The sequence below is a fragment of the Pristiophorus japonicus genome, chromosome 15, assembly GCF_044704955.1.
Source record: "Pristiophorus japonicus isolate sPriJap1 chromosome 15, sPriJap1.hap1, whole genome shotgun sequence".
Lineage (NCBI taxonomy): Eukaryota > Metazoa > Chordata > Chondrichthyes > Pristiophoridae > Pristiophorus > Pristiophorus japonicus.
In genome coordinates, this window is record NC_091991.1 from 176,720,795 (window position 1) to 176,747,238 (window position 26,444).

Sequence of the window (26,444 nt, forward strand, 5' to 3'; positions counted from 1 at the left end):
ACTGATCCAGAGTCAATGGAATGTTGGAAAATGACTGTCAATGCATCCGCTATTTCCACGGCCACCTTCTTAAGTACTCTGGGATGCAGTCCATCAGGCCCTGGGGATTTATCGGCCTTCAATCCCATCAATTTCCCAACACAATTTCCCGACTAATAAAGATTTCCCTCAGTTCCTCCTCCCTACTAGACCCTCTGACCCCTTTTATATCCGGAAGGTTGTTTGTGTCCTCCTTAGTGAATACTGAACCAAAGTACTTGTTCAATTGGTCTGCCATTTCTTTGTTCTGCGTTATGACTTCCCCTGATTCTGACTGCAGGGGACCTACGTTTGTCTTTACTAACCTTTTTCTCTTGACATACCTATAGAAACTTTTGCAATCCGCCTTAATGTTCCCTGCAAGCTTCTTCTCGTACACCTTTTTCCCTGCCCTAATCAAACCCTTTGTCCTCCTCTGCTGAGTTCTAAATTTCTCCCAGTCTCCAGGTTCGCTGCTATTTCTGGCCCATTTGTATGCCACTTCCTTGGCTTTAATACTATTCCTGATTTCCCTAGATAGCCACGGTTGAACCACCTTCCCTTTTTTATTTTTACGCCAGACAGGAATGTACAATTGTTGTAATTCATCCATGCGGTCTCTAAATGTCTGCCATTGCCCATCCACAGTCAATCCCTTAAGTATCATTCGCCAATCTATCCTAGCCAATTCACGCCTCATACCTTCAAAGTTACCCTTCTTTAAGTTCTGGACCATGGTCTCTGAATTAACTGTATCATTCTCCATCCTAATGCAGAATTCCACCATATTATGGTCACTCTTCCCCAAGGGGCCTCGCACAATGAGATTGCTAATTAATCCTCTCTCATTACACAACACCCAGTCTAAGATGGCCTCCCCCCTAGTTGGTTCCTCGACATATTGGTCTAGAAAATCATCCCTTATGCACTCCAGGAAATCTTCCTCCACCGTATTGCTTCCAGTTTGGCTAGCCCAATCTATGTGCATATTAAAGTCACCCATGATAACTGCTGCACCTTTATTGCATGCACCCCTAATTTCCTGTTTGATGCCCTCCCCAACATCACTACTACTGTTTGGAGGTCTGTACACAACTCCCACTAACGTTTTTTGCCCTTTGGTGTTCTGCAGCTCTACCCATATAGATTCCACATCATCCAAGCTAATGTCTTTCCTAACTATTGCATTAATCTCCTCTTTAACCAGCAATGCTACCCCACCTCCTTTTCCTTTTATTCTATCCTTTTATATCGCAGTGTGGGCTGGCCTTGTAAAGCCATGAGCAGACATTAATTCACAGTAATGTCTAGGACCGGGAATTACAATGGAGTTCCTTTGAGGTGGAGACAGCAAAAGCTCTAACCGCAATCTTTCAATCCTCCTTGGATATAGGAGTGGTGCCAGAGGACTGAAGGATTGTTAAAACCCTGTTAATCCTTTAGCAGAGTTAGCACTGGTACCAAGCAGGTGGACTTGCTCCACTTATCTTTTCATCTTTCTCTTCAAACATTGATTTTGGACTTTCTCTCTTGCTTTTATTTCTCTCCCACTACTAATTGGCAGACAGCCCACTTCACATTAATGGAGGCAGGATGTAAGCATTCTTCTCAAAGCTAATTGCCACAACTCACTATACAGCAACATCCCTCTTGTTAAGGGACATTGTTGAGTTGCTATTCATCATCATCATAGACAGTCCCTCGGAATCGAGGAAGACTTGCTTCTACTCCTGAAGTGAGTTCTTTGGTGGTTGAACAGTCCAATACGAGAGCCACAGACCCTGTCACAGGTGGGACAGACAGTCGTTGAGGGAAGGGGTGGGTGGGACTGGTTTGCCGCACGCTCTTTCTGTTGCCTGTGCTTGATTTCTGCACGCTCTCGGCGTTGAGACTCGAGGTGCTCAGCGTCCTCTCGTTATAGTGATGTGGCGGATAGCAGATGTGCGGTTCGCCCACTGTTTGCTGCAGTCCTGCTCGGAACAGATGGCATCATAGAGCTTCAAAGATGTGAATCTATTGTTGGATCATGATGACCACTTGCTCCAGGAGAGTGCATTTGCACTCTGGCTCTCTGTGTTACACAGTGGTGCCCAGAATGTCTACAGATGGGAACCAAATAACCTCGCAAAGAAGCAGTGCCTTTGCATTAAAAGACCTGCATTTATATAGTGCCTTCTGTGATATCTTCTGTACATCCTCACAAACACAGGCTCTAAGTTGGCTGATAACTTCAGGAACCTGGCAGGTGATCTATTCCTTTTTATTGTTGTAAACAGCAATGGCTGCGTTACCACAGTAGTCCACTGGGTGGAGCTATATATATGATACCTTTCAGGATCTCAGGATATTCCAAAATGCTTTATGGCCAATAGAGTACTTTTCCAGTGCAGTCGCTGTTGCGATGGAGAAAAAGCAGTAGCTAATTTTCACTCAGCAAGGTCCCACAAACAGCAATGTGACAAATGACCAGATCATGGGAACGGTAGCATCGTGGTCATATTACTGGACTAGTAATCCTGAGGCCTGGACTAATGATCTGGAGACCCAAGTTCAAATCCCATCACGGCTGCTAGGGAATTTAAATTCAGTTAATTAAATAAATCTGGAATAAAAAGCTAGTGTCAGTAATGGTGACCATTAAACTACGTAAACCTACTCATTGTTGTAAAAACCCATCTGGTTCATTAATGTCCTTTAGGGAAGGAAATCTGGCCTATATGTGACTCCAGACCCACAGCAATGTGGTTGACTCTTAACTGCCCTTCTGAAATGGCCCAGCGAGACACTCAGTTGTATCAAACCATGAGAAAAAACTGCAGCGGTTCAAGAAAGCAGTTCACCACCACCTCATCGAGGGCAATTGGGGATGGCCAATAAATGGTGGCCTTGTCAGTGACGCCCACATTCTGTGAATGAATAACTTTCTCAGTACAGCACTGGAGTGTCAGCCTAGATTTTGTGCTCAAGTCTCTGGAGTGGGGCTTAAACTCACAACCTTCTGACCCAGAGGCGAGATTGCTACCCACTGAGCCACGTCTGGAACATTAGAAAGGGTAACAAGCTCACCAACAGGTATATTGACTTTATCAGGTTTCCTGAAGCAGACAATCCATAGAAATGATCAGCTATGCTCCATTGAAACGTGTGCCTGTGTGGAACTAAGCCTATGGGAACATATTGTTTGCTGCTGAGGCTCTGGGATAGTGGTGCTCAAGCAAAGACTTGTGATCAAGCATCACTCTCAGTTTCCTACTTACCCTTTCGTGTCTCCAGTACCCCGTGGAATGAGGTTGTCGTTTCCAGGCCTCCGACCTCAAAGAAAAACTGGGCACCTGGATCAGCTCCACACGGTTTTACTCTGGAGTGATGTCAGTGGTGGGAATACCGAGTGTCTGCCACTCAACCCGCCAGACAGGTCCCAGGCTCTGCCCAGATTGTGCACTGACCTCGCCGATCCTAGCCAGGGCAGAGAACTGGCCTCAGGAGAAGAAAAATGAGCCTGTGTTCCTGCTCCTGATGACTAACTGGTAACGCTTGCTGGAAAATTCTTGTCTGGACACCGGGTCAGAGCGGGAACAAGTAGAATGTCATGCCCACTGTGGTTGGACAGTCTATTGATACTCACCATCAAGGCTCCCACATTGTGAATGGTCACTTGGCAGAGGTACCAGAGCGCAGGTTTAGAGAAGAAGTGGGTGGTAATGAGGGGAAAACAACATGAAAACAATGACCAGCTCTTTGGGTTCATGCTGGATCTCGGTTTGCACTGTGTGTTGGGGTGAGGGCATGACTGAGGGCACGTGGGATCTCAGCCGGAATAACCCCACTCCTGATCAACATCAAGCAAACCCTGCTGGAAATGTGAGCTCTCTGAAAGAGCCGGCATGGGGTCGAATGGCCTCTTGCCGTGCTGTATAATTCTACGATGCAGAGAGGCAAGTACCATTAAAACTGATTTGTTCCTGACTTAAGCCATCACTGCACAGCCTATTTACAAACTCCGCCATCGATCCGCAAGGTTTATAACATCACCTGCACCATTGCCTGGGTAGCTCCCTTCAGTCGCAGTCATCCTCTGTGTACTGCAATATAGGAGCTAATGGAAAAGAAAATACTGCTATTGATTTTGGCTTCTCTGGGCCATTTCTGGTTCAGGTCTTCCTAAAACAGCAATGAAGCAGCAGCTGGAGTGATGTCACAACAGCAGCCTTGTGCTCCAGCCTACACTGGCAAGACACAAGAGTGGAGCTCGCTGACTCCCCTGCTCAAGCAGCTCGTGGAAACAACCAGTAAATGGAGAGCAAGGGAAACAAACCATGGAGCAACAAACAGAGAAGGAAAGGTTAAAAACTGGATTACAAGACAAATTTATTTCCACACGTGGTGGGGTTAATTTAACTTTGGGCGATATTGAGTGAGCTGCCCATTACACATCCCGCTCAAAGTCAATGGAAGGGTAAATGGGGCGTGGTGTACTGATTTGATATCGCCCAGGTTAGAACATGAAGAATGATCTTTGGGGCTGCCTGAGCCTATAGAACCATAGACTGGCAAGAATTGGGAGATGAGGCGAGGAAAAGGGGGAAGAATCCGGAGAGACGGAGAGAAAATAGCAATACTCCCGAGTCGACTTCAGAACTAACAGAAACTGCATTCACAGATGACAGCTGCAGTGATGTGCACCAGTAAATCGGTGCCTTCTCACACAGAATGACAAAAATCTAATGCGAGTGTACACTTGTCCACTGTTTGGGGCATGCAATGTCCCATGGACAGCAGTTGCTCAAAGGGCAGCCCACCACCATCTCCTCAAGGGGCAACTAGGGATGGGCACCCACATATCCCAAGAATGAATTAATAAAATGTTCTCTTGACTGGAGGAGAGCCCTTTAACCTGCCCTCAGTTAACCATTATACTGGGCACTTAAGACAAATATTCGTCTCACTTTTCAGAAAGCTAACTCAAATAAAATGGCACATACACAAAACATTGGATCAGTTCCTTTCAATAACACGGGCTCACATGATTGCAATAAAATGCAAATTAAGCAACAGGAGAGACTCTGCCGATAAATTATTAATAGCATTGAATAGTAATCTAGCTCGGTGATGTTCTCAGCCACCAGTTGAGACTAGACTGATTATACACACTGATTATAAAGTTAGACTCACTGCACACATTTGGAATTAAGCCCTTAAATACAATAGGAGTGAGGATAAAGTTTAAGCTTGCTCACTGGGACGCTTTGATGGAATGGAGCAAATTTGCAAAGGGTAAATAAGATCAGAGAGTTAAACACGTGGCTCAAGGACTGGTGTGGGAGCAATGGGTTTTGGTTGGTGGGACACTGGCACCAGTACTGGGGTAAGAGGGAGCTGTTCCATTAGGACAGGCTCCACTTAGACCGTGCTGGGACTAGGGTCCTGGGGAATCAGTAACTAGAGCTGTAGAGAGGGCCTTAAACTAAATAGTGGGGTGGGTGAAGGATTCAGCTGAGCGAAAATTTAAAAAGTCAAAGAACAAGGAGAAGGCAATAGATCAGGGTAGCACTGGGGGAAATAAAAACCAGAGCGTGCCAGGAAGGGACAGAGTGTATAAACATAAAGGTGAACCAGAGAGTGGGGTCAAAGCAGGAAAAAAATGGTGAAAAATCAAATTTAAAAGCTCTTTATCTGAATCCACGCAGCATTCATAAGAAAATAGGTGAATTGACGGCACAAATAGATACAAATGGGTATGATCTGATAGCCATTACAGAGACGTGGTTACAACGTGACCAGGACTGGGAACTAAATATTCAGGGGTATTTGACAATACGAAAGGAGAGATAGAAAGAAAAAGGAGGCGGGGTAGCACTGTTAATAAAGGATGAGATCAGTGCATTAGTGAGAAACGATATTGGCTCAGAGGATCAAGATGCTGAATCAGTTTGGGTGGAAGTAAGGAATAATAAGGGAAAAAAGTCTCTGGTGGACGTAGTCTATAGGCCCCCGAACAGTAGCTACACTGTTGGACAGAGTATAAATCAAGATTTAATGGATGCTTGTAGTAAAGGAACGGCAATAATCATGGGAGATTTTAATCTTCATATTGATTGGACAAAGCAAATTGGCCAGGGTAGCCTTGAGGAAGAGTTCCTTGAACAGTATGTTGCGGAACCAACCAGGGAGCAGGCCACCTTAGATCTGGTACTGTGTAATGAGACAGGATTAATAAATGATCTCGTAGTAAAGGATCCTCTAGGAATGAGTGACCATAACATGGTTGACTTTCAAATTCAGTTGGAGGGTGAGAAAGTTGGTTCTCAAACCAGGGTTCTAAGCTTAAATAAAAGAGACTACAAAGGTATGAGGGCAGAGTTGGCTAAAGTAGACTGGGAAAATAGATTGGGATGAGCAGTGGCAGACATTTAAGGAGATATTTCATAACTCGCAACAAAAATATATCCCAATGAGAAGGAAAGACTGTAAGAGAAGGGATAACCATCCGTGGCGAACTAAGGAAATAAGGGATGATATCAAATTGAAAACAAGGACATACAATGTGGCCAGGACTAGTGGAATGCCAGAGGATTGGGAAAATTTAAAAGCCAGCAAAGAACTAAAAAAATGATAAACAGAGAGAAGATAGATTGAGAGTAAATTAGTACAAAACATAAAAACAGATAAGAGTTTCTACAGGTACATAAAAAGGAAAAGAGTGACTTAAGTAAATGTTGGTCCCCTGGAGGATGAAACTGGGGAATTAATAATGGAGAACAGGGAAATGGTAGAGACGTTGAACAAATATTTTGTATCGGTCGTCAAGGTAGAAGACACTAAAAACATCCCAATAGTGGATAATCAAGGGGCTATCGGGAGGGAGGAACTAATGAAGTAGTACTAGGTAAAATAATGGGACTAAAGGCAGACAAGTCCCCTGGGCCTGATGGCTTACATCCTAGGGTCTTAAAAGAGGTGGCTGCAGAGATAGTGGATGCATTGGTTGTAATCTACCAAAATTCCCTGGGTTCTGGGGCGGTCCCAGCGGATTGGAAAACCGCAAATGTAACGGCCCCATTTAAAAAAGGAGGCAGATAAAAAGCAGGAAACTATAGACCTGTTAGCCTAACATCTGTCATTGGGAAAATGCTGGAGTCCATTATTCAGGAAGCAGTAGTGGGACATTTGAAAAAGCATAATTCAATCAAGCAGAGTCAGCATAGTTTTATGAAAGGGAAATCATGTTTGACAAATTTGCTGGAGTTCTTTGAGGATGTAACGAGCAGAGTGGATAAGGGGGAACCAGTGGATGTGGTGTATTCGTATTTCCAGAAGACATTCGATAAGGTGCCACATAAAAGGTTACTGCACAAGATAAAAGTTCACGGGGTTGGGATAGTATATTTGTATGGATAGAGGATTGGCTAACGAACAGAAAACAGAGAGTCAGGATAAATGGGTCACTTTCTGGTTAGCAAACAGTAACTAGTGGGATGCCGCAGGAGTTGGTGCTGGGTCCTCAACTATTTACAATCTATATTAATTACTTGGTTGAAGAGACCAAGTGTAATGTGAGGAGGACAGAAAAAATCTGCAAAGGGATATATACAGGCTAAGTGTGTGGGCAAAAATCTGGCAGATGGAGTATAATGTGGGAAAATGTGACGTTATCCACTTTGGCAGAAAAAATAGCAAAGCAAATTACAATTTAAATGGAGAAAAATTGCAGTGCTGCAGTACAGAGGGACCTGGGGGTCCTTGTGCATGAAACACAAAAAGTTAGTATGCAGGTGCAGCAAGTAATCAGGAAAGCAAATGGAATGTTGGCCTTTATTGCAAGGGGAATAGAGTATAAAAGCAGAGAAGTCCTGCTACAACTGTACAGGCTATTGGTAAGGCCACACCTGGAGTACTGCGTACAGTTTTGGTCTCCGTGTTTAAGGAAGGATATATATACTTGCATTGGAGGCTGTTCAGAGAAGGTTCACTAGGTTGATTCCGGAGATGAAGGTGCTGAGTTATGAAGATAGGTTGAGTCGATACCCATTGGAGTTCAGAAGAACGAGAGGTGATCTTATCGAAACATATAAGATAATGAGGGGGCTTGACAAGGTGAATGCAGAACGAAAATTTACACTCATAGTGGAAACTAAAACAAGGGGACATAGGCCCCAAGTTTCCACATGATTTGCTCCTGATTTTTAAGAGCAACTGGTGTAGAACGGAGTATCTTAGAAATCGGAATTCTCCACATTTAGTTTTCTGCAGTTCTAGTCAGGTAGAACAGTTTCACTTTGGAACAGAATTTTTTTTTCCAAAAGGGGGCGTGTCCGGCCACTGATGCCTGATTTCAAAGTTTCCACAGTGAAAACTTACTCCAAACTAACTTAGAATGGAGTAAGAGAAGATTTTTGTACGCTTGAATAAACCTTGTCTACACATTAAAAAATCAGGCGCAGGTTACAAATTAGGCGTCGGGAACGAGGGGGGGGGGGAAGGGAAGTCATTAAATTCGACAATAAATCCTCAGTTATACTTATACAAATATTATACAAATAAATCCAACCTGAATAAAAATTTATAAGCAAAGAAAAGATTAAATAAACCATGTTCCTACCTGTGTAAAAGTGCTTCAGGCAGGCCTTTCAGGCAGCGGTTTGCCGTCGGGACCGAAGGCTGAACGGGCCGGGCCCGAGACTTCGGGCAGGGCCCGTCCCCAGCACCAGATTTACAGGTAGGTGGCGTTGGGACGGGACGGGGAGGTTCGGTTCGGTTCGGGTCGGGGGGGGGGGGGGAGGGAGGGAGGGAGGGAGAGGGAGAGGGAGGGAGGGAGGGGGAGAGGGAGGGAGGGGGAGAGGGAGGGAGGGAGGGGGAGAGGGAGGGCGGGAGGGGGAGAGGGAGGGAGGTCAGGTCGGGGAGAGGGAGGTCAGGTCGGATCCAGTCCGGGGGCGGGAGTCGGGTCAGGTCCAGTCGGGGGTGTGCGGGAGCGGGAGTCGGGTTGGGTCCAGTCGGGGGGGAGCGGGAGTCGGGTCGGGTCCAGTCCGGGGGGGGGGGGGGGGGCGGAGCAGATGCGGGAGTCGGGTCGGGTCCAGTCGGGGGGGAGCGGGAGCGGGAGTCGGGTCGGGGGGGAGCGGGAGTCGGGTCGGGTCCGGGGGGGGGGGGGGGGGGGGAGTGGGAGTCGAGTCAGGTCGGGAGGAAGCAAGAGCTGGCCGTGGGAGGAGCCTTATTCACGCAGCCCCAGTGAGGCCATTCGGCCAGGGCTAGGGGCTGCGTGCTTTGGGCCCCTCCCACACAGTTTCGGGCGCCTGGAGCTACTGCACTTGTGTGCCCACTGTAGCGCGCATGTGCAGAGGTTCCGGCGCTGTTTTCAGCGCAGGGACCTGGCTCCGCCCCCTACAGCTCCTGCTGCGCCGCGCCGAGGGCCAGAGGACCTGCATGGAGGTGGAGAATACGGAGGTTTTTTTTAGGCGCACTTTGTGGTCGGGACTGCGCCGTTCTAGGCGCGGCTCGAAACTTGGGCCCATGGTCTCTGAATAAGGCACCGCCCATTTAAAACTGAGATAAGGAGGAATTTTTTCTCTCAGAGGTTTATAAATCTGTGGAATTCTCTGCCCCAGAGAGCTGTGGAGGCTGGGTCATTGAATATATTTAAGGGAGAGATAGACAGATTTTTGAGCAATGCGGGAGTAAAGGGTTATGGGGAGCGGGCAGGGAAGTGGAGTTGAGTCCATGATCAGATCAGCCATGATCTTATTGAATGACGGAGCAGGCTCGAGGGGCCAAATGGCCTACTCCTGCTCCTCTTTCTTATGTTCTTATGGAAGATGCATCATTGATCCCACATCCCTCTATTATTAGGAATCTACTCGGTCTCGAGCCTTTCCCCTTAAAAAGTAATGGTTCTCGTTAACCCTTCGAGAACCAGAAGATTTTTGGAAACTGTGAAAATCAATAATATTCCAAATACAGACGGTTCCACAATTTAGGAACTTATGCACAACATTTTTTATCCATATTTTGCACTCCCCACAGTTGGTGCTGGAGCAATTGGAACGTTTCCACTTTTTTGGTACCCAGTTTCAGGATCACCCGCTCTCAGGTCAAAAGACCTGCAACAAGAAGGATGCCAGAAATGCGAGGGTACACCCATCAGGAAAGGAGGAGGAGGCTGAGGGGTGACCTAATAGAGGTCTTCAAAATTATAAAATGTTTTGATAGAGTGGATACAGAGAGAATGTTTCCACTTGTGGGGAAGAGCACAACTAGAGGCCATCAATATAAGATAGTCACCAAGAAATCAAATAGGTAATTCAGAAGAAACTTCTTTGCCCAGAGAGTGGTGAGAATGTGGAACTCGCTACCACAGGGAGTGGTTGAAGCAAATAGCATAGATGCATTTAAGGGGAGGCTAGATAAGCATATGAGGGAGAAGGGAATAGAGGGTTATGCTGATAGATTTAGATGAGGAAAGACAGGAGGAGGCTCGAGTGGAACATAAACACCGGTATGGACTGGTTGGGCTGAATGGCCTGTTTCTGTGTCGTATATCTGATGTAATATCTATAGCGCCTTTCACAACTTCAGGATGTCCCAAAGCGCTTTACAGCCAATGAAGTACTTTTGAAGTGTAGTTACTGTTGTAATGAATGAAACGCGTCAGTCAATTTTGCACACAGCACAATCCCACAAACAGTAATAAGATAATGATCAGATAATCTGTTTTAGTGATGTTGGTTGAGGGAACGATGTTGGCCAGGACACCGGGGAGAACTAACCCTGCTCTTCTTCAAAACAATGCATTGGGGTCATTTACATCCAGCCAAGAGGGCAGACGTCTCGGTTTAACGTCTCATCCGACAGTGCAGCGCTCCCTCAGTACTGCCCCTCCGACAGTGCAGCGCTCCCTCAGTACTGCCCCTCCGACAGTGCAGCGCTCCCTCAGTACTGCCCCTCCGACAGTGCAGCGCTCCCTCAGTACTGCATTGGGAGTGTCAGCCTAGACTGTGTGCTCAAGTTTCTGGACTCATTCCTAAAGAGTTGTGAGAGCTGCTTCAAGTCTTTAATGTGTACTGACGTCTGTGTCAGATGATTAACAGTCCTGATGTGAACACTGCAGGTGTGCAGTGAAATAATCTGCACTTGTTTGCAGTGAAATTTTATTGTCCGCTATGCATTATAAGATGATGCCACATGGTTAAAGCACGTTACATACAAACAGGATCTGGCTGCCTGACAGCAGTCAGTACACTCCAGGAGTGGCTCACTGTGTGAAGCAATTTGAAACATTTTAACTGCCAGCTGTGGTGTTATTTAAATACAAGTATTATTATTATTGCAATACATGACTCTGACTAGTCAGGGAAGCTTACAGTTAAAAAGTTAAATTTTCTACTTGCTCGTGAGACATTTGTTCACTGTTCCCATCAACAGCTTCAAAGGGAACAGGAGGCTTTAAAAGATTTAAAAGGTGGAGGCCACCTTTCACTGATGAAAACTAATGGAAAGTGACGACATTTGCTGATAAGATGTATTACAGCCTTCATCCTTCTTCGATCTCTGTGGAAACGCACATACACACCCACACACACGTGTATACATACACCTCCACACGGGTATATATACACCCCCATACACACACACACACACTCACTCATGCGTCCATACACACATACACACACCCATACTCATGCGTCCACACACACCCACACTCATGCGTCCACACACACCCACACACACATACACACCCACACACACGTGTATACATACACCCCCACACGGGTATATATACACCCCCATACACACACACACACACACACACACACGTGCACACACACACTCATGCGTCCACACACCCACACACGCGTCCACACACCCACACATACGTGTATATATATATCAGTTTATTAAGTCCCTGTTGTTTTCCGTGGACTGGCCATCACATATTTCCAGTCGGAGGATAGAGCTTTCAAAGATGACTCCTGGAGCAAAAGCAGCGTTATGACAGCTAGCAGCTTGTCTCCTCCACTCAGCACCACTGCGTGCGACAGACAGCTCAGTCTGCCCCGACACCGTGCAGCCAATGCCGCGATCTGATGTGAAGAACATCCCTCAGAAGCAGGCACTGGAAAATTACTGGAAAAAAAAGTTTTTCACAAAACTGCCTGGCTGCAATTTGATGCTAACTGGGGACTAGAAACGAATTACTTGTCTGACAGTCCCATTCAGATAGATCCTGATGTACAGCACTTCGTGAGTTGGGTCTATTTCTCCTTTAGCCCTGACAACAATTTACATGTACAACATACTCCATAAAGAAGCTATTTAAATATCAAAGTAGTTGACAATCTTTGCATTTCCACATCAAAGACAACTAACCACAGTGCTTCTGGCAATCAAGCCAACTCTTCCGCCTTCTGGCAGGATTCAGCTCAGTGTGAATGCAATGTAGAGGAATGGGTCAGATTCGGTGGTGGGGAACAAAACATAATGGTCTGGATGTTCTACTTTGAGCTTTTTGGGGCGATAATGGCGGTGGGGCGGGAAAGTTAGCGCCGCAGAAAGTTAGCGCCTGGGCAGCTGGGCCCTGAGTCAGGGAGCGCAGCGCTAAGGGAGGCGTTGTGCACCTCTCTTAGGGCATTCGGATGGGAAACTCCCAAGCTAATGAGCCGGGCTGGGAGCGCTCCGAGAGACGCCTGGGGGGAGAAACACCCCCCCCCCCAAAGAAAATACCACAAAAACATTCCCAAAACATTGCCCACGCCACAACACAAATTGCGAAAAGAATTAAAAGAAAAAAACAATCACATTTACCCTAGGAGTCCATTACATACCTCTTTGCTGCCGGGATGGTTGGACTGCCTAATTTCCCAGGCGGTCATTGGGGGACGGACGGGTCGGGCTGAAGTTCAAACTCGTGCCGATGTCGCAACCGGGGGCGTTGCACACCGGGCACAACCCTTCCCAGGTGGTGCTGCTTCACGCCGCCGCTAAACTGGACCCGAGGATCGCCGCGGGGCGCTGGAGGTTGAGCGCCCGCCCAGAACATCTCACCCCAGCCATTGCCGCCGATCCGGGGCGAAAAACGGAGCGCAGAGGATCCGAAAATCCAGCCCAATAAACTGTGTGGATCCAAGAGACTCCAACATCATATCGGACAGCAGGATACATAGAGTTTACAGCACAGAGACACGCCGTTCGACCTATGCCGGTGTTCATGCTCCACACAAGCATCCTCACACCCTATCAGCATAATCTTCTACTCCTTTCTCCCTCATGTGTTTATCCAAGCCGAATAAACAAAGGCAAGAAACAAAAAGGGCCACACTACATCATAATTCTAAAAGGACAAAGGGTGTTAAAAAAACAGGCCTGAAGGCTTTGTGTCTTAATGCAAGGAGTATCCGTAATAAGTGGATGAATTAACTGTGCAAGTAGATGTTAACAGATATGATGTGATTGGGATTACAGAGACGTGGCTCCACGATGATCAGGGCTGGGAACTCAACATCCAGGGGTATTCAACATTCAGGAAGGATAGAATAAAAGGAAAAGGAGGTGGGGTAGCATTGCTGGTTAAAGAGGAGATTAATGCAACAGTTAGGAAGGACATTAGCTTGGATGATGTGGAATCTATATGGGTAGAGCTGCAGAACACCAAAGGGCAAAAAACGTTAGTGGGAGTTGTGTACAGACCTCCAAACAGTAGTAATGATGTTGGGGAGGGTATCAAACAGGAAATTAGGGGTGCATGCAATAAAGGTGCAGCAGTTATCATGGGTGACTTTAATATGCATATATGCAATACGGTGGAGGATTTCCTGGAGTGCATAAGGGATGGTTTTCTAGACCAATATGTCGAAGAACCAACTAGGGGGGATGCCATCTTAGACTGGGTGCTGTGTAATGAGAGAGGATTAATTAGCAATCTCGTTGTGCGAGGCCCCTTGGGGAAGAGTGACCATAACATGGTGGAATTCTACATTAGGATGGAGAATGAAACAGTTAATTCAGAGACCATGGTCCAGAACTTAAAGAAGGGTAACTTTGAAGGGATGAGGCGTGAATTGGCTAGGATAGATTGGCGAATGATACTTAAGGGGTTGACAGTGGATGGGCAATGGCAGACATTTAGAGACCGCATGGATGAACTACAACAACTGTACATCCCTGTCTGGCGTAAAAATAAAAAAAAGGAAGGTGGCTCAACCGTGGCTATCAAGGGAGATCAGGGATAGTATTAAAGCAAAGGAAGTGGCATACAAATTGGCCAGAAATAGCAGCGAACCTGGGGACTGGGAGAAATTTAGAACTCAGCAAAGGAGGACAAAGGAGTTGATTAGGGCAGGGAAAATAGAGTACGAGAGGAAGCTTGCAGGAAACATTAAGACGGACTGCAAAAGCTTCTATAGATATGTAAAGAGAAAAAGGTTAGTAAAGACAAACGTAGGTCCCCTGCAGTCAGAATCAGGGGAAGTCATAACGGGGAACAAAGAAATGGCAGACCAATTGAACAAGTACTTTGGTTCGGTATTCACTAAGGAGGAAACAAACAACCTTCCGGATATAAAAGGGGTCAGAGGATCTAGTAAGAAGGAGGAACTGAGGGAAATCCTTATTAGTCGGGAAATTGTGTTGGGGAAATTGATGGGATTGAAGGCCGATAAATCCTCGGGGCCTGATGGACTGCATCCCAGAGTACTTAAGGAGATGGCCTTGGAAATAGCAGATGCATTGACAGTCATTTTCCAACATTCCATAGACTCTGGATCAGTTCCTATGGAGTGGAGGGTAGCCAATGTAGCCCCACTTTTTAAAAAAGGAGGGAGAGAGAAAACAGGGAATTATAGACTGGTCAGCCTGACATCGGTAGTGGGTAAAATGATGGAATCAATTATTAAGGATGTCATAGCAGCGCATTTGGAAAGAGGTGACATGATAGGTCCAAGTCAGCATGGATTTGTGAAAGGGAAATCATGCTTGACAAATCTTCTGGAATTTTTTGAGGATGTTTCCAATAGAGTGGACAAGGGAGAACCAGTTAATGTGGTGTATTTGGACTTTCAGAAGGCTTTCGACAAGGTCCCACACAAGAGATTAATGTACAAAGTTAAAGCACATGGGATTGGGGGTAGTGTGCTGACGTGGATTGAGAACTAGTTGGCAGACAGGAAGCAAAGAGTAGGAGTAAATGGGTACTTTTCAGAATGGCAGGCAGTGACTAGTGGGGTATCGCAAGGTTCTGTGCTGGGGCCCCAGCTGTTTACATTGTACATTAATGATTTAGACGAGGGGATTAAATGTTGTATCTCCAAATTTGCAGATGACACTAAGTTGGGTGGCAGTGTGAGCTGCGAGGAGGATGCTATGAGGCTGCAGAGGGACTTGGATAGGTTAGGTGAGTGAGCAAATGCATGGCAGATGAAGTATAATGTGGTATGGTGAGAAAGCAGGAATGGGGTACTGAAGTTGCATGTTCAGCCATGAACTCATTGAATGGCGGTGCAGGCTAGAAGGGCCGAATGGCCTACTCCTGCACCTATTTTCTATGTTTCTATGATAAATGTGAGGTTATCCACTTTGGTGGTAAAAACAGAGAGACAGACTATTATCTGAATGGTGACAGATTAGGAAAAGGGGAGGTGCAACGAGACCCGGGTGTCATGGTACATCAGTCATTGATGGTTGGCATGCAGGTACAGCAGGCGGTTAAGAAAGCAAATGGCATGTTGGCCTTCACAGCGAGGGGATTTGAGTACAGGGGCAGGGAGGTGTTGCTACAGTTGTACAGGGCCTTGGTGAGGCCACACCTGGAGTATTGTGTACAGTTTTGGTCTCCTAACTTGAGAAAGGACATTCTTGCTATTGAGGGAGTGCAGCGAAGGTTCACCAGACTGATTCCCGGGATGGTGGGACTGACCTATCAAGAAAGACTGGATCAACTGGGCTTGAATTCACTGGAGTTCAGAAGAATGAGAGGGGATCTCATAGAAACGTTTAAAATTCTGACGGGTTTAGACAGGTTAGATGCAGGAAGAATGTTCCCAATGTTGGGGAAGTCCAGAACCAGGAGTCACAGTCTAAGGATAAGGGGTAAGCCATTTAGGACCGAGATGAGGAGAAACTTCTTCACCCAGAGAGTGGTGAACCTGTGGAATTCTCTACCACAGAAAGTTGTTGAGGCCAATTCAGTAAATATATTCAAAAAGGAGTTAGATGTAGTCCTTACTACTAGGGGGATCAAGGGGTATGGTGAGAAAACAGGAATGGGGTACTGAAGTTGCATGTTCAGCCATGAACTCATTGAATGGCGGTGCAGGCTAGAAGAGCCGAATGGCCGACTCCTGCACCTATTTTCTCTGTTTCTATGTTTCTTCTTAAATCCATCGATACTATTTGCCTCTGTGGCAGCGAGTTCCACATTCTCACCACTCTCCTGAATTCCTTACTGGATTTATTAGTGACCCTCTCACACTTATGGCCAGAGTCATAAGTGGTCAGTTTCTGTATATTTTAGAGCAATTAAATGCAGTACTTTGCAGGGATCCTATTGGCTGCAAAGACATTATGAATCATGGGCGATAATTCATTGGCCCTCAGTATCTCGCCTAAGTGCCCATTGTTCATGTGCCAGTGTTGACGTGGAATGTGGGGAGATGACTGACTGTGGGCGGATGCATCGTTGAGCTGACTCTGCCCTCACCGGATGTTGACTCATCTGCATTTCCATTAGCAGCCAGGAGCAGGAACCATGGCCAAACCTTCCCCCTGCCTCCACTCCTCCGCAGTCCAGGTTTACCTCAGCCGATTGTTGCATTCCTACTAGTCACAACGTCTGAAATCCAGCAACTTCGGGACCGAGACTGTGCCGGTTTTTGGATTTTGCCAGATTTCGAACCTCGCTGTTGGAGCTCCTCACCACCCGCCGATCCTCCGCTCCTCGCCCCCCCCCCACCGATCCTCCGCTCCTCGCCCCCCCCCCACCGATCCTCCACTCCTCGCCCCCCCCCCACCGATCCGCCGCTCCTCGCCCCCCCCCCACCGATCCTCCGCTCCTCGCCCCCCCGCCACCGATCCTCCGCTCCTCGCCCCCCCCCACCGATCCGCCGCTCCTCGCCCCCCCCCCACCGATCCTCCACTCCTCGCCCCCCCCCCACCGATCCGCCGCTCCTCGCCCCCCCCCCACCGATCCGCCGCTCCTCGCCCCCCCCGCCGATCCTCCGCTCCTCGCCCCCCCGCCAATCCTCCGCTCCTCGCCGATCCTCCACTCCTCGCCCCCCCGCCACCGATCCTCCGCTCCTCGCCCCCCGCCGATCCTCCACTCCTCGCCCCCCACCGATCCTCCACTCCTCGCCCCCCCGCCACCGATCCTCCGCTCCTCCCCCCCCCCCCCGCCGATCCTCCACTCCTCGCCCCCCGCCGATCCTCCACTCCTCGCCCCCCACCGATCCTCCACTCCTCGCCCCCCGCCGATCCTCCACTCCTCGCCCCCCCCCCCCGCCGATCCTCCGCTCCTCGCCGATCCTCCCCTCCCCCCCCCGCCAATCCTCCGCTCCTCGCCGATCCTCCACTCCTCGCCCCCCACCGATCCTCCACTCCTCGCCCCCCCCCCCGCCAATCCTCCGCTCCTCGCCGCTCCTCCCCCCCCCCCGCCGATCCTCCACTCCTCGCCCCCCGCCGATCCTCCACTCCTCGCCCCCCACCGATCCTCCACTCCTCGCCCCCCCGCCGATCCTCCACTCCTCGCCCCCCGCCGATCCTCCACTCCTCGCCCCCCGCTGATCCTCCGCTCCTCGCCCCCCGCCGATCCTCCACTCCTCGCCCCCCGCCGATCCTCCACTCCTCGCCCCCCCGCCGATCCTCCACTCCTCGCCCCCCGCCGATCCTCCACTCCTCGCCCCCCCGCCGATCCTCCACTCCTCGCCCCCCCGCCGATCCTCCACTCCTCGCCCCCCGCCGATCCTCCACTCCTCGCCCCCCGCTGATCCTCCACTCCTCGCCCCCTGCCGATCCTCCGCTCCTCGCCCCCCCCCGCCGATCCTCCGCTCCTCGCCCCCTCCCGCCGATCCTCCACTCCTCGCCGATCCTCCGCTCCTTGCCGATCCTCCGCACCCCCGCCGATCCAGCGCTCCTCGCCCCCCCAGTCGATCCTCGGCTCCTCGCCGATTCCAGCCGCCCGCCTATTCCCGACGCTCTTCGCCTCCGGCTGATCCACGTCGCCCATGGCCCCCCGGCGCTGCGGTTTAAATTTTTTTTTAAATACAGGATTTAACCCGTTTCTTCATCCCTTGCCGCCCGATGTCGCCATCTTGGCCGCCTCAAAAGTGTCTGGTTTTTGGACAATTCCGGTTTTCGGACAGCTGGATTCGAGACGTACCCGTACTGCCTGAATGAAATCAGCCAAACAAGCAGATTGACCATCACACACGGGAGCTCTGCGGATTTGTACGGCTCAGCCAGTCACTGGACAAACTCACTGAGCCATCAGGAAATGTCTGTTCTTTTAAAAAAAAACTAACCACACTGATAAAGTTCACGGCGCAGCATGAGCTTCCTGCGATGGCATCCGTTTCAGAGCAGTTGCACTTCGCTATTGGGAAGACAAATCCCATCAGAATACTCATTAGATAAATGAATGTTTTATTCTTCAAGCAAAACTATACTCGTATTCTTACTGGATTTATCGACAGCCCCTTGCCGTAAACAAGCCTTTGCACTGACAAGTTACCAATTAAATTACCACTTGTATTGTAAATTATCATCCTGGTTTTCAAATCCCTTCAAGACCTGACCCTCCCAATCTCTGTCACCTCCTCCAGCTCTACAACCCTCAGAGATATCTGCACTCCTCCAATTCGGGCCTTTTGCGCATCCCCAATTTTTAGAGCTCCACCATTCGTGGCCGTGCCTTCAGCTGCCTGGCCCTAAGCTTTGGAACTCCCTTCCTAAACCTATCTCTTCTCCTTTAGGACGTTTCTAAAAATCAAGTTTTTGATCAACTGCCCCAATATCTCTATGTGGCTCGGTGTCAAATGTTGTTTGATAACGCTCCTCTGAAGCACTTTGGAATGTTGTTACTATGTTAAAGGCACTATATAAATGCACGGTGTTATTGTTGAACATATAAAAGAAAAAACAAAAGATTTGCATTTATATAGCGACCACTGGACGCTCCAAAGTGCTTTACAAAAGAAGTACTTTTGAAGTGTGGTCACTGTTGTATTGAAGGATATGTGGTAGCCAAATTGCACACAGCAAGTTCCCACAAACAGCAATGTGATAATGACCAGATAATCTGTTTTAGTGATGTTGGTTGAGGGATAAATATTGGCCCAAGGACACCGGGGAAAACTCCCCTGTTCTTCTTCTGATCATGCCATGGGATCTTTTACATCCACCTGAGAGAGCAGACGGGTCGATTTAATGTCACATCTGAAAGTCTGTCAGCCTAGATTTTTGTACTCACGTCCATGGAGTGGGACTTGAACCCACAACATTCTGACACAGAGGCGAGGGTGCTATCCACTCATCATCATAAACAGTCCTTCGAGATCGAGGAAGACTTGCTTCCACTCTAAAAGTGAGTTCTCAGGTGACTGTACAGTCCAATACGGGAATTACAGTCTCTGTCACAGGTGGGACAGACAGTCATTGGAAGAAAGGGTGTGAGTGGGGAGCCTGGTTTGCCACACGCTCCTTCCGCTGCCTGCGCTTGTTTTCTGCATGCTCTCGGCGGAGACTCGAGGTGCTCAGCACCCTCCCAGATGGTCTTTGGTCAGGGATTCCCAGGTGTCAGTGTGGATGTTGTACTTAATCAAGGAGGTTTTGAAGGTATCCTTGAAATGTCTCCTCTGCCCACCTGGGGCTCGCTTGCCTTGTAGGAGTTCCGAGTAGAGCGTTTGTTTTGGGAATCGTGTGTCGGGCATGCGAATAATGTGGCCCGCCCAATGGAGCTGGTCGAGTGTGGTCAGTGCTTCAATGTTGGGGATGTTGGCCTGATCGAGAACACTGACGTTGGTGCATCTGTCCTCCCAGGGGATTTGCAGGATCTTGCGGAGACATCGTTGGTAGTACTTCTCCAGCGACTTGAGGTGTCTACTGTATATGGTCCACGTCTCTGAGCCATACAGTAGGGCGGGTATCACTACAGCCCTGTAAACCATAAGCTTGGTGCCAGATTTGAAGACCTGGTCTTTGAACATTCTCTTCCTTAGGCGGCCGAAGGCTGCGCTGGCGCACTGGAGGCGGTGTTGGAACTCGTCACCGACGTCTGCCCTTGCTGATAATAGGCTCCCGAGATATGGAAAGTGGTCCACGTTGTCCAGGGCCGCGCCGTGAATCTTGATGATTAGGTAGCAGTGCTGTGTGGCGGGGTCAGGTTGGTGGAGGGCCTTTGTCTTACGGATCTTTAGTGCAAGACCCATGCTTTCGTACGCCTCGGTGAAGATGTTGACGATGACTTGGAGTTCAGCCTCTGAATGCGCGCAGACGCAAGCCTTGTCCGCGTACTGTATTCGATGACACAGGATGGGACGGTCTTGGATCTGGCCTGGAGGTGACGAAGGTTGAACAGGTTCCCAGTGGTTCTATAGTTTAGTTCCATTTCAGCAGGGAGCTTGTTGAGTGTGAGGTGGAGCATTGCAGTGAGGAAGATCGAGAAGAGGGTTAGTGCAACTGAGCCATGGCTAGCACTAACTTTACTGGTTTCAATCTAATTAGCTTTAAGGAAGGAAATCAAGATTCCGAATTGTGATTTGAAGTAGATTGTTAGATCAGCTCCCTTCAAACTGTTTCTCATCTGCTCGAAACTACAGCCTTTCATCCATAGTTCCCTGTCAAAATGAAGGAGTGCCCTCCTGTTGAAATAAAATTTGATCTCTTTGATCTTAGATGGTGACGCGCATGCATGGATGCAATTAAGGGAAACTAGACAAGACTGGATAGGCTGGGTTTGTTTTCTTTGGAACAGAGGAGGCTGAGGGGAGACTTAATTGAGGTGTATAAAATTATGAAGGGCCTAGATAGAGTTGATAGGATGGACCTATTTCCCTTAGCCGAGTGGTCAATAACCAGGGGGCATAGATTTAAAGTAATTGGTAGAAGGATTAGAGGGGAGTTGAGAAGAACTTTTTTCACCCAGAGGGTGTTGGGGGTCTGGAACTCACTGCCTGAAAGGGTGGTAGAGGCAGAAACCCTCATCACATTTAAAAAGTACTTGGATGTGCACTTAAAGTGTCGTAACCTGCAGGACTATGGACCAAGAGCTGGAAAGTGGGGTTAGGCTGGGTAGCTCTTTTTCGACCGGCGCAGACTAATGACCCTGAGGGAAGGAAATCTGCTGTCCTTACCTGGTCTGGCTTGTATCGGACTCCAGATCCAAAGCAATGTGGTTGACTCTTAACTTCCCTCTGAAATGATCATAGCAAGCCATTCTGTCTTATCAAAAAAACTGCTACGATGAACTGCAGCAAGGAGGTTGCTCACCACCTCAAGGTCAATTAGGGATGGGCAATAAATGCTGGCCTTGCCAGCGACGCCCACATCCCGTGAATGCATAAATTTTTAAAAAAGACACAATAGGCTGAATGGCCTCCTGCTGTGCCGTAAATTTCTATGATTCTATACAAGAGAGAGAAAGGAATAGTAGGAAATACTGATGGGGTGAGATGAAATAGGGTGGGAGGCTTATGTGGAGCGTAAACACCGGCATGGATCAATTAGACCCAATGGCCTGTTTCTAAGATGGTTACAAACGCTTCAGCCTTGTCTTTTGCAATTGCATTCTGGGCTCCGCCATCATTGAGGATGGGGATATTCATGGAGCCCCCTCATCCCGTTAGTTGTTTAACTCTCCACCATCATTCACGACTGGTGTGGCAGGACTGCAGAGCTTTGATATGTCCCGTTGATTGTGGGATCGCTTTGTTTAATTTATAGCATGCTGCTTCTGCTGTTTAGCATGCATGTAGTCCTGTGTTGCAGCTTCCCCAGGTTGGTTCCTCATTTTTAAAGGTATGACTGGTGCTGCTCCTGCTCGTCTGCATGCTTCATTGAACCAGGGTTGGTCCCCTGGCTTGATGGTAATGGTAGAGTGAGGGATTTGCTGGGCCATGAGGTTACAAATTGTGATGCAATACAATTCTGTTGCTGCTGATGGCCCACAGCGCCTCATGGATGCGCAGTTTTGAGCTGCTAGATCGGTTCTGAATCTAGCATAGTAGTCGTGCCACACAGCACGATGGTTGATATATTATAGGACAATAAAATACAGAAGGAGGCCATTCGGCCCATCATTCTTCTTTGAAAGAATTATCCAATTAGTCCCACTCCCCTGCTCTTCCCTCATAGCTCTGAATGAGGTCATACAAACCAGAAGGTCCCAGTTTTCATCCCTGGGCTTTGCTGAGAGGACTGATCTTCTACAGAGCAGCAGTTTGGGCGCAATCGTAGAGAAAAAAATTAGCCAGGGATTCTATTTCTGATTACTGTTCAGTGATTCCTGCTGGAAAATATATATGGAGACATCAGGGCAGAGAGGATCAGGCTCAACTGTGATTCCTCTGTGGTGGAATAGCTTACTTGCACATTACCTTCATTTGAAGAATGGCCATTAGGTTGAGGGGTACTGATACTGGAGGGCTGCCAGTGCTCATGGAATGGGATTGTAGTAAGAATCAGTACCTTTGGGAGAGGTGTTGAAAAAACTGGGGGATAAGAACATAAGAATTAGGAGCAGGAGTAGGCCATATGGCCCATCGAGCCTGCTCCGCCACTCAATAAGATCATGGCTGACCTGATCATGGACTCAGCTCCACTTCCCTGCTTGCTCCCCATAACCCTTTACTCCCTTATCGCTCAAAAATCTGTCTATCTCCGCCTTAAATATATTCAATGCCTCCACAGCTCTCTGGGGCAGAGAATTCCACAGATTTATAACCCTCTGAAAGAAAAAATGTCTCCTTCTTTTGTTTTAAATGGGCGGTCCCTATTCTGAGACTATGTCCTCTAGTTCTAGTCTCCCCTATGAGTGGAAATATCCTCTCTGCATCCACCTTGTCGAGCCCCTGATTATCTTATATGTTTTGATAAGATTACCTCTCATTCTTCTGAACTCCAATGCAAGTATATATATATCTATAAATAAGGAGACAAAAATTGTACGCAGTACTCTAGGTGTGGCCTTACCAATACCCTGCACAGTTGTAGCAGGACTTCTCTGCTTTTATACTCTGTCCCCCTTGCAATAAAGGCTAATATTCCATTTGCCTTCCTGATTACTTGCTGTACCTGCACACTAACTTTTTGTGTTTCATGCACAAGGACTCCCAGGTCCCTCTGTACTGCAACACTTTGCAATTTTTCTCCATTTAAATTGTAATTTGCTTTTCTATTTTTTCTGCCAAAGTGGATAACCTCACATTTTCACACATTACACTCCATTTGCCAAATTTTTGCCCACTCACTTTGCCTGTCTACTTCCCTTTGCAGATTTTTTGCATCCTCCTCACAATTTGCTTTTCCACCCATCTTTGTATCATCAGTAAACTTGGCTACATTACACTCGGTCCCTTCATCCAAGTCATTAATATAGATTGTAAATAGTTGAGGCCCCAGGCCGATCCCTGTGGCACCCCACTAGTCATTATTTGCCAATCGGAAAATGACCCATTTATCCTGACTCTCTGTTTTCTGTTAGTTAGCCAATCGTCTATCCATGCTAATATATTATCCCCACCCCCGTAAATTTTTATCTTGTGCAGTAACCTTTTATGTAACACCATAAGGATATATTGGCCGGGGAGGGGGGTGCAGCACATATTGACCAGAATGATACCGGCGCTAAAAGCTTTAAATTATGAGGACAGTTTGCATAGACTAGGTTTGTATTCCTTTAAATTTACAGATTAAGGAGTGATCTAATTGAGGTGTTTAAGATGATTAAAGGGTTTGATAGGGTCGATAGAGAAAAACTATTTCCTCTGGTGGAGGAGTCCAGAAGAAGGGGGTATAATGTTAAAATGAGAGCTCGGCCGTTCAGGGGTAAAGTCAGGAAACACATCTTCACACGGAAAGTACTGCAAATCTCAGCGGGTCAGGCAGCATCTGTGGAGAGAAACAGAGTTTATGTTTGAGGTTGATGACCCTTCGTCAGAACTCTCGGGTTCTCGTCGATGGTCACAGACCTGAAACATTAACTCTGTTTCTCTCTCCACAGATGCTGCCTGACCCACTGAGATTTCCAGCAATTTTCTGTTTTTAATTTTAGTTCAGATTCCAGCATCCGCAGTATTTTGCTTTGGTTCACACCGAAGGTAGTGGAAAGCCTGAACTCTCTCCTTCAAAAAGCTGCTGAGGCTGCGGATCAATTGAAAATGTCAAAACTGAGATTGATACGTTTTTAGGAGACTGGCATTTCTATAGCGCCTTTCACAGATGCGGGATGTGCCAATGTGCTTGACAGCCAATCAAAGTGTAGTCAGTGTTGTAATATGGGAAATGACCAGCTCCGTTGGGCAGGCCACATCATCCACATGCCCGACACGAGACTCCCTAAGCAAGCACTCTATTCACGACTCCTACACGGCAAGTGAGCCCCAGGTGGGCAGAGGAAACGTTTCAAGGACACCCTCAAAGCTTCCCTGATAAAGTGCAACATCCCCACTGGCACCTGGGAATCCCTGGCCAAAGACCGCCCTAAGTGGAGGAAGAGCATCCAGGAGGGCGCTGAGCGCCTCAAGTCTCATCGCCGAGAGCTTGCAGAAAACAAGCGCAGACAGTGGAAGGAGCGTGCGGCAAACCAGACTCTCCGCCTACCCTTTCCTTCAACCACTGTCCCACCTGAGACTGTAATTCCCATATTGGACTGTTCAGCTACCTGAGAACTCACTTATAGAGTGTAAGCAAGTCTTCCTCGATTTCGATTGACTGCCTATGATGATGATGGAAAATGCAGCAGCCAACAGCGCACAGCAAGCTCCCACAATCAGCAATGTGATCATGACCAGGTCATCTGTTTTAGTGATGTTGGTTGAAGGATAAATATTAGCCAGGACACCGGGGATAACTCCCCTGCTCTTTTTCAAAATAGTGCCGTGGGATCTTTTACGTCCACCTGAGTGTCCAGCCCAGGTGGGTAAACGGAGTTAAGATACAGATGGGTCATGATCTAACTGAGTGGCAGAACAGGCTCGAGGGGCTGAATGGCCTCCTCCTATAAACAATTATGGCAGAGCTGCAGAATGCTACTTGCAGATTGTTGCAGTGAGCAGCTCATTAAGACAACAGCGCACTGGAGATCAGAGTCTGGAGAATAGCACATCTGATCACATGATTCCCTGTTCCAGGAAGTGTCGCCTCAGGCTATAATGAGTGTTTTACTACAAAGATTCGTCTGATGTTATTTGAGTCAAAAGATGAAGAGGGGTAAAAAAAAATCAATAGAACCCACTGCCTATGAGATGAATCACTTTTCTGCTCTAATTATTTCTTTGCCTTCCTGTGAAATGTGCCTGAATAAAGACAAAAGCGGCGTCCAAATTTAACTGAGACGGCAACATAACTATCCATGTTTCTTTTTTCTTCGGTCCAAACTATTACATTAGCCAAATTTGTGTTTACATTAATGACAAGACAACAGACAGACATAAGTGAAGGTATTTCCTTTTAAGACTGAAATTACATTCACTAAATTAGCACCAGTCCACTGAAGGTTTACCTTGCCAGGATGCACATGTGCAATTTTGATGTCCAAACGTGCGGCTCCTGCCTTGCACTCGCCCCGCCCACTTGCGCTAAATGGAATGCGGCCAAACCAGAGCGCCTTAACCGGATGGCTGTAGGCCGCTCAGACAAGGCTTTAAAAAAGTTATGGACTTTTAGGGGGGGGCCTGCTGGAAGGAGGAGCATAAATGCTCTTCCTGTGCCTCTGGAAAAAACCTACCAGTCGTTACCTGAAAGTCTGCCGCCTCCTCCCAGTCGCCCAGGCCCTCCCCTTTGAGGGAGACTTGCTGACTTGGCTCCGCTTATGGACAACTGTAATTCCGTACCCCCAACCCAACCCAACCCCAACCACCACTCGACTGACCGCAGACACAGCCGACGGGTGTCTGGCGAGCTCCGGTGTGCAGCAGGTGGCTCACTCCGCCCGTCCGACGAATTGCAGCCACGCGAAAATGGTCCCCTTCCTCCCTCCCTCCCTGTTACCTTTGCAAGGGGATCAATACATGAAATGAGTTGGTCGTAAGTGTAGATTAACATTCAGCCTGTGCTGCAAGCCTCGAATGTTGACTACGAACCGCCCAACTCATCAAACTCGAATGACTGGCAGGCATGCAATGTGTGTGTGTGTGGGTGTGTTGCAATTTGCCGTCAGCTGAAAAGTGTCGATTTTCATTCTCTGTTACAGTACGCCAGGGCGTCTGCCTTCTTTGAAACGCCAACACATGCCG

At 47.9% G+C, this 26,444-nt stretch overlaps 1 long non-coding RNA gene across 1 annotated transcript in view; it reads right to left on the reverse strand.

The window, feature by feature from the left end:
- The window catches only part of LOC139281264 (uncharacterized), a 36,453-nt gene extending 10,664 nt beyond the window's left edge, over positions 1-25,789 (reverse strand). The window contains exon 1 of the long non-coding RNA XR_011596855.1: positions 25,712-25,789. This is a non-coding gene — a long non-coding RNA (uncharacterized lncRNA). The remainder of the gene's footprint in view (positions 1-25,711) is intronic.
- Positions 25,790-26,444: the final 655 nt, after the last annotated feature.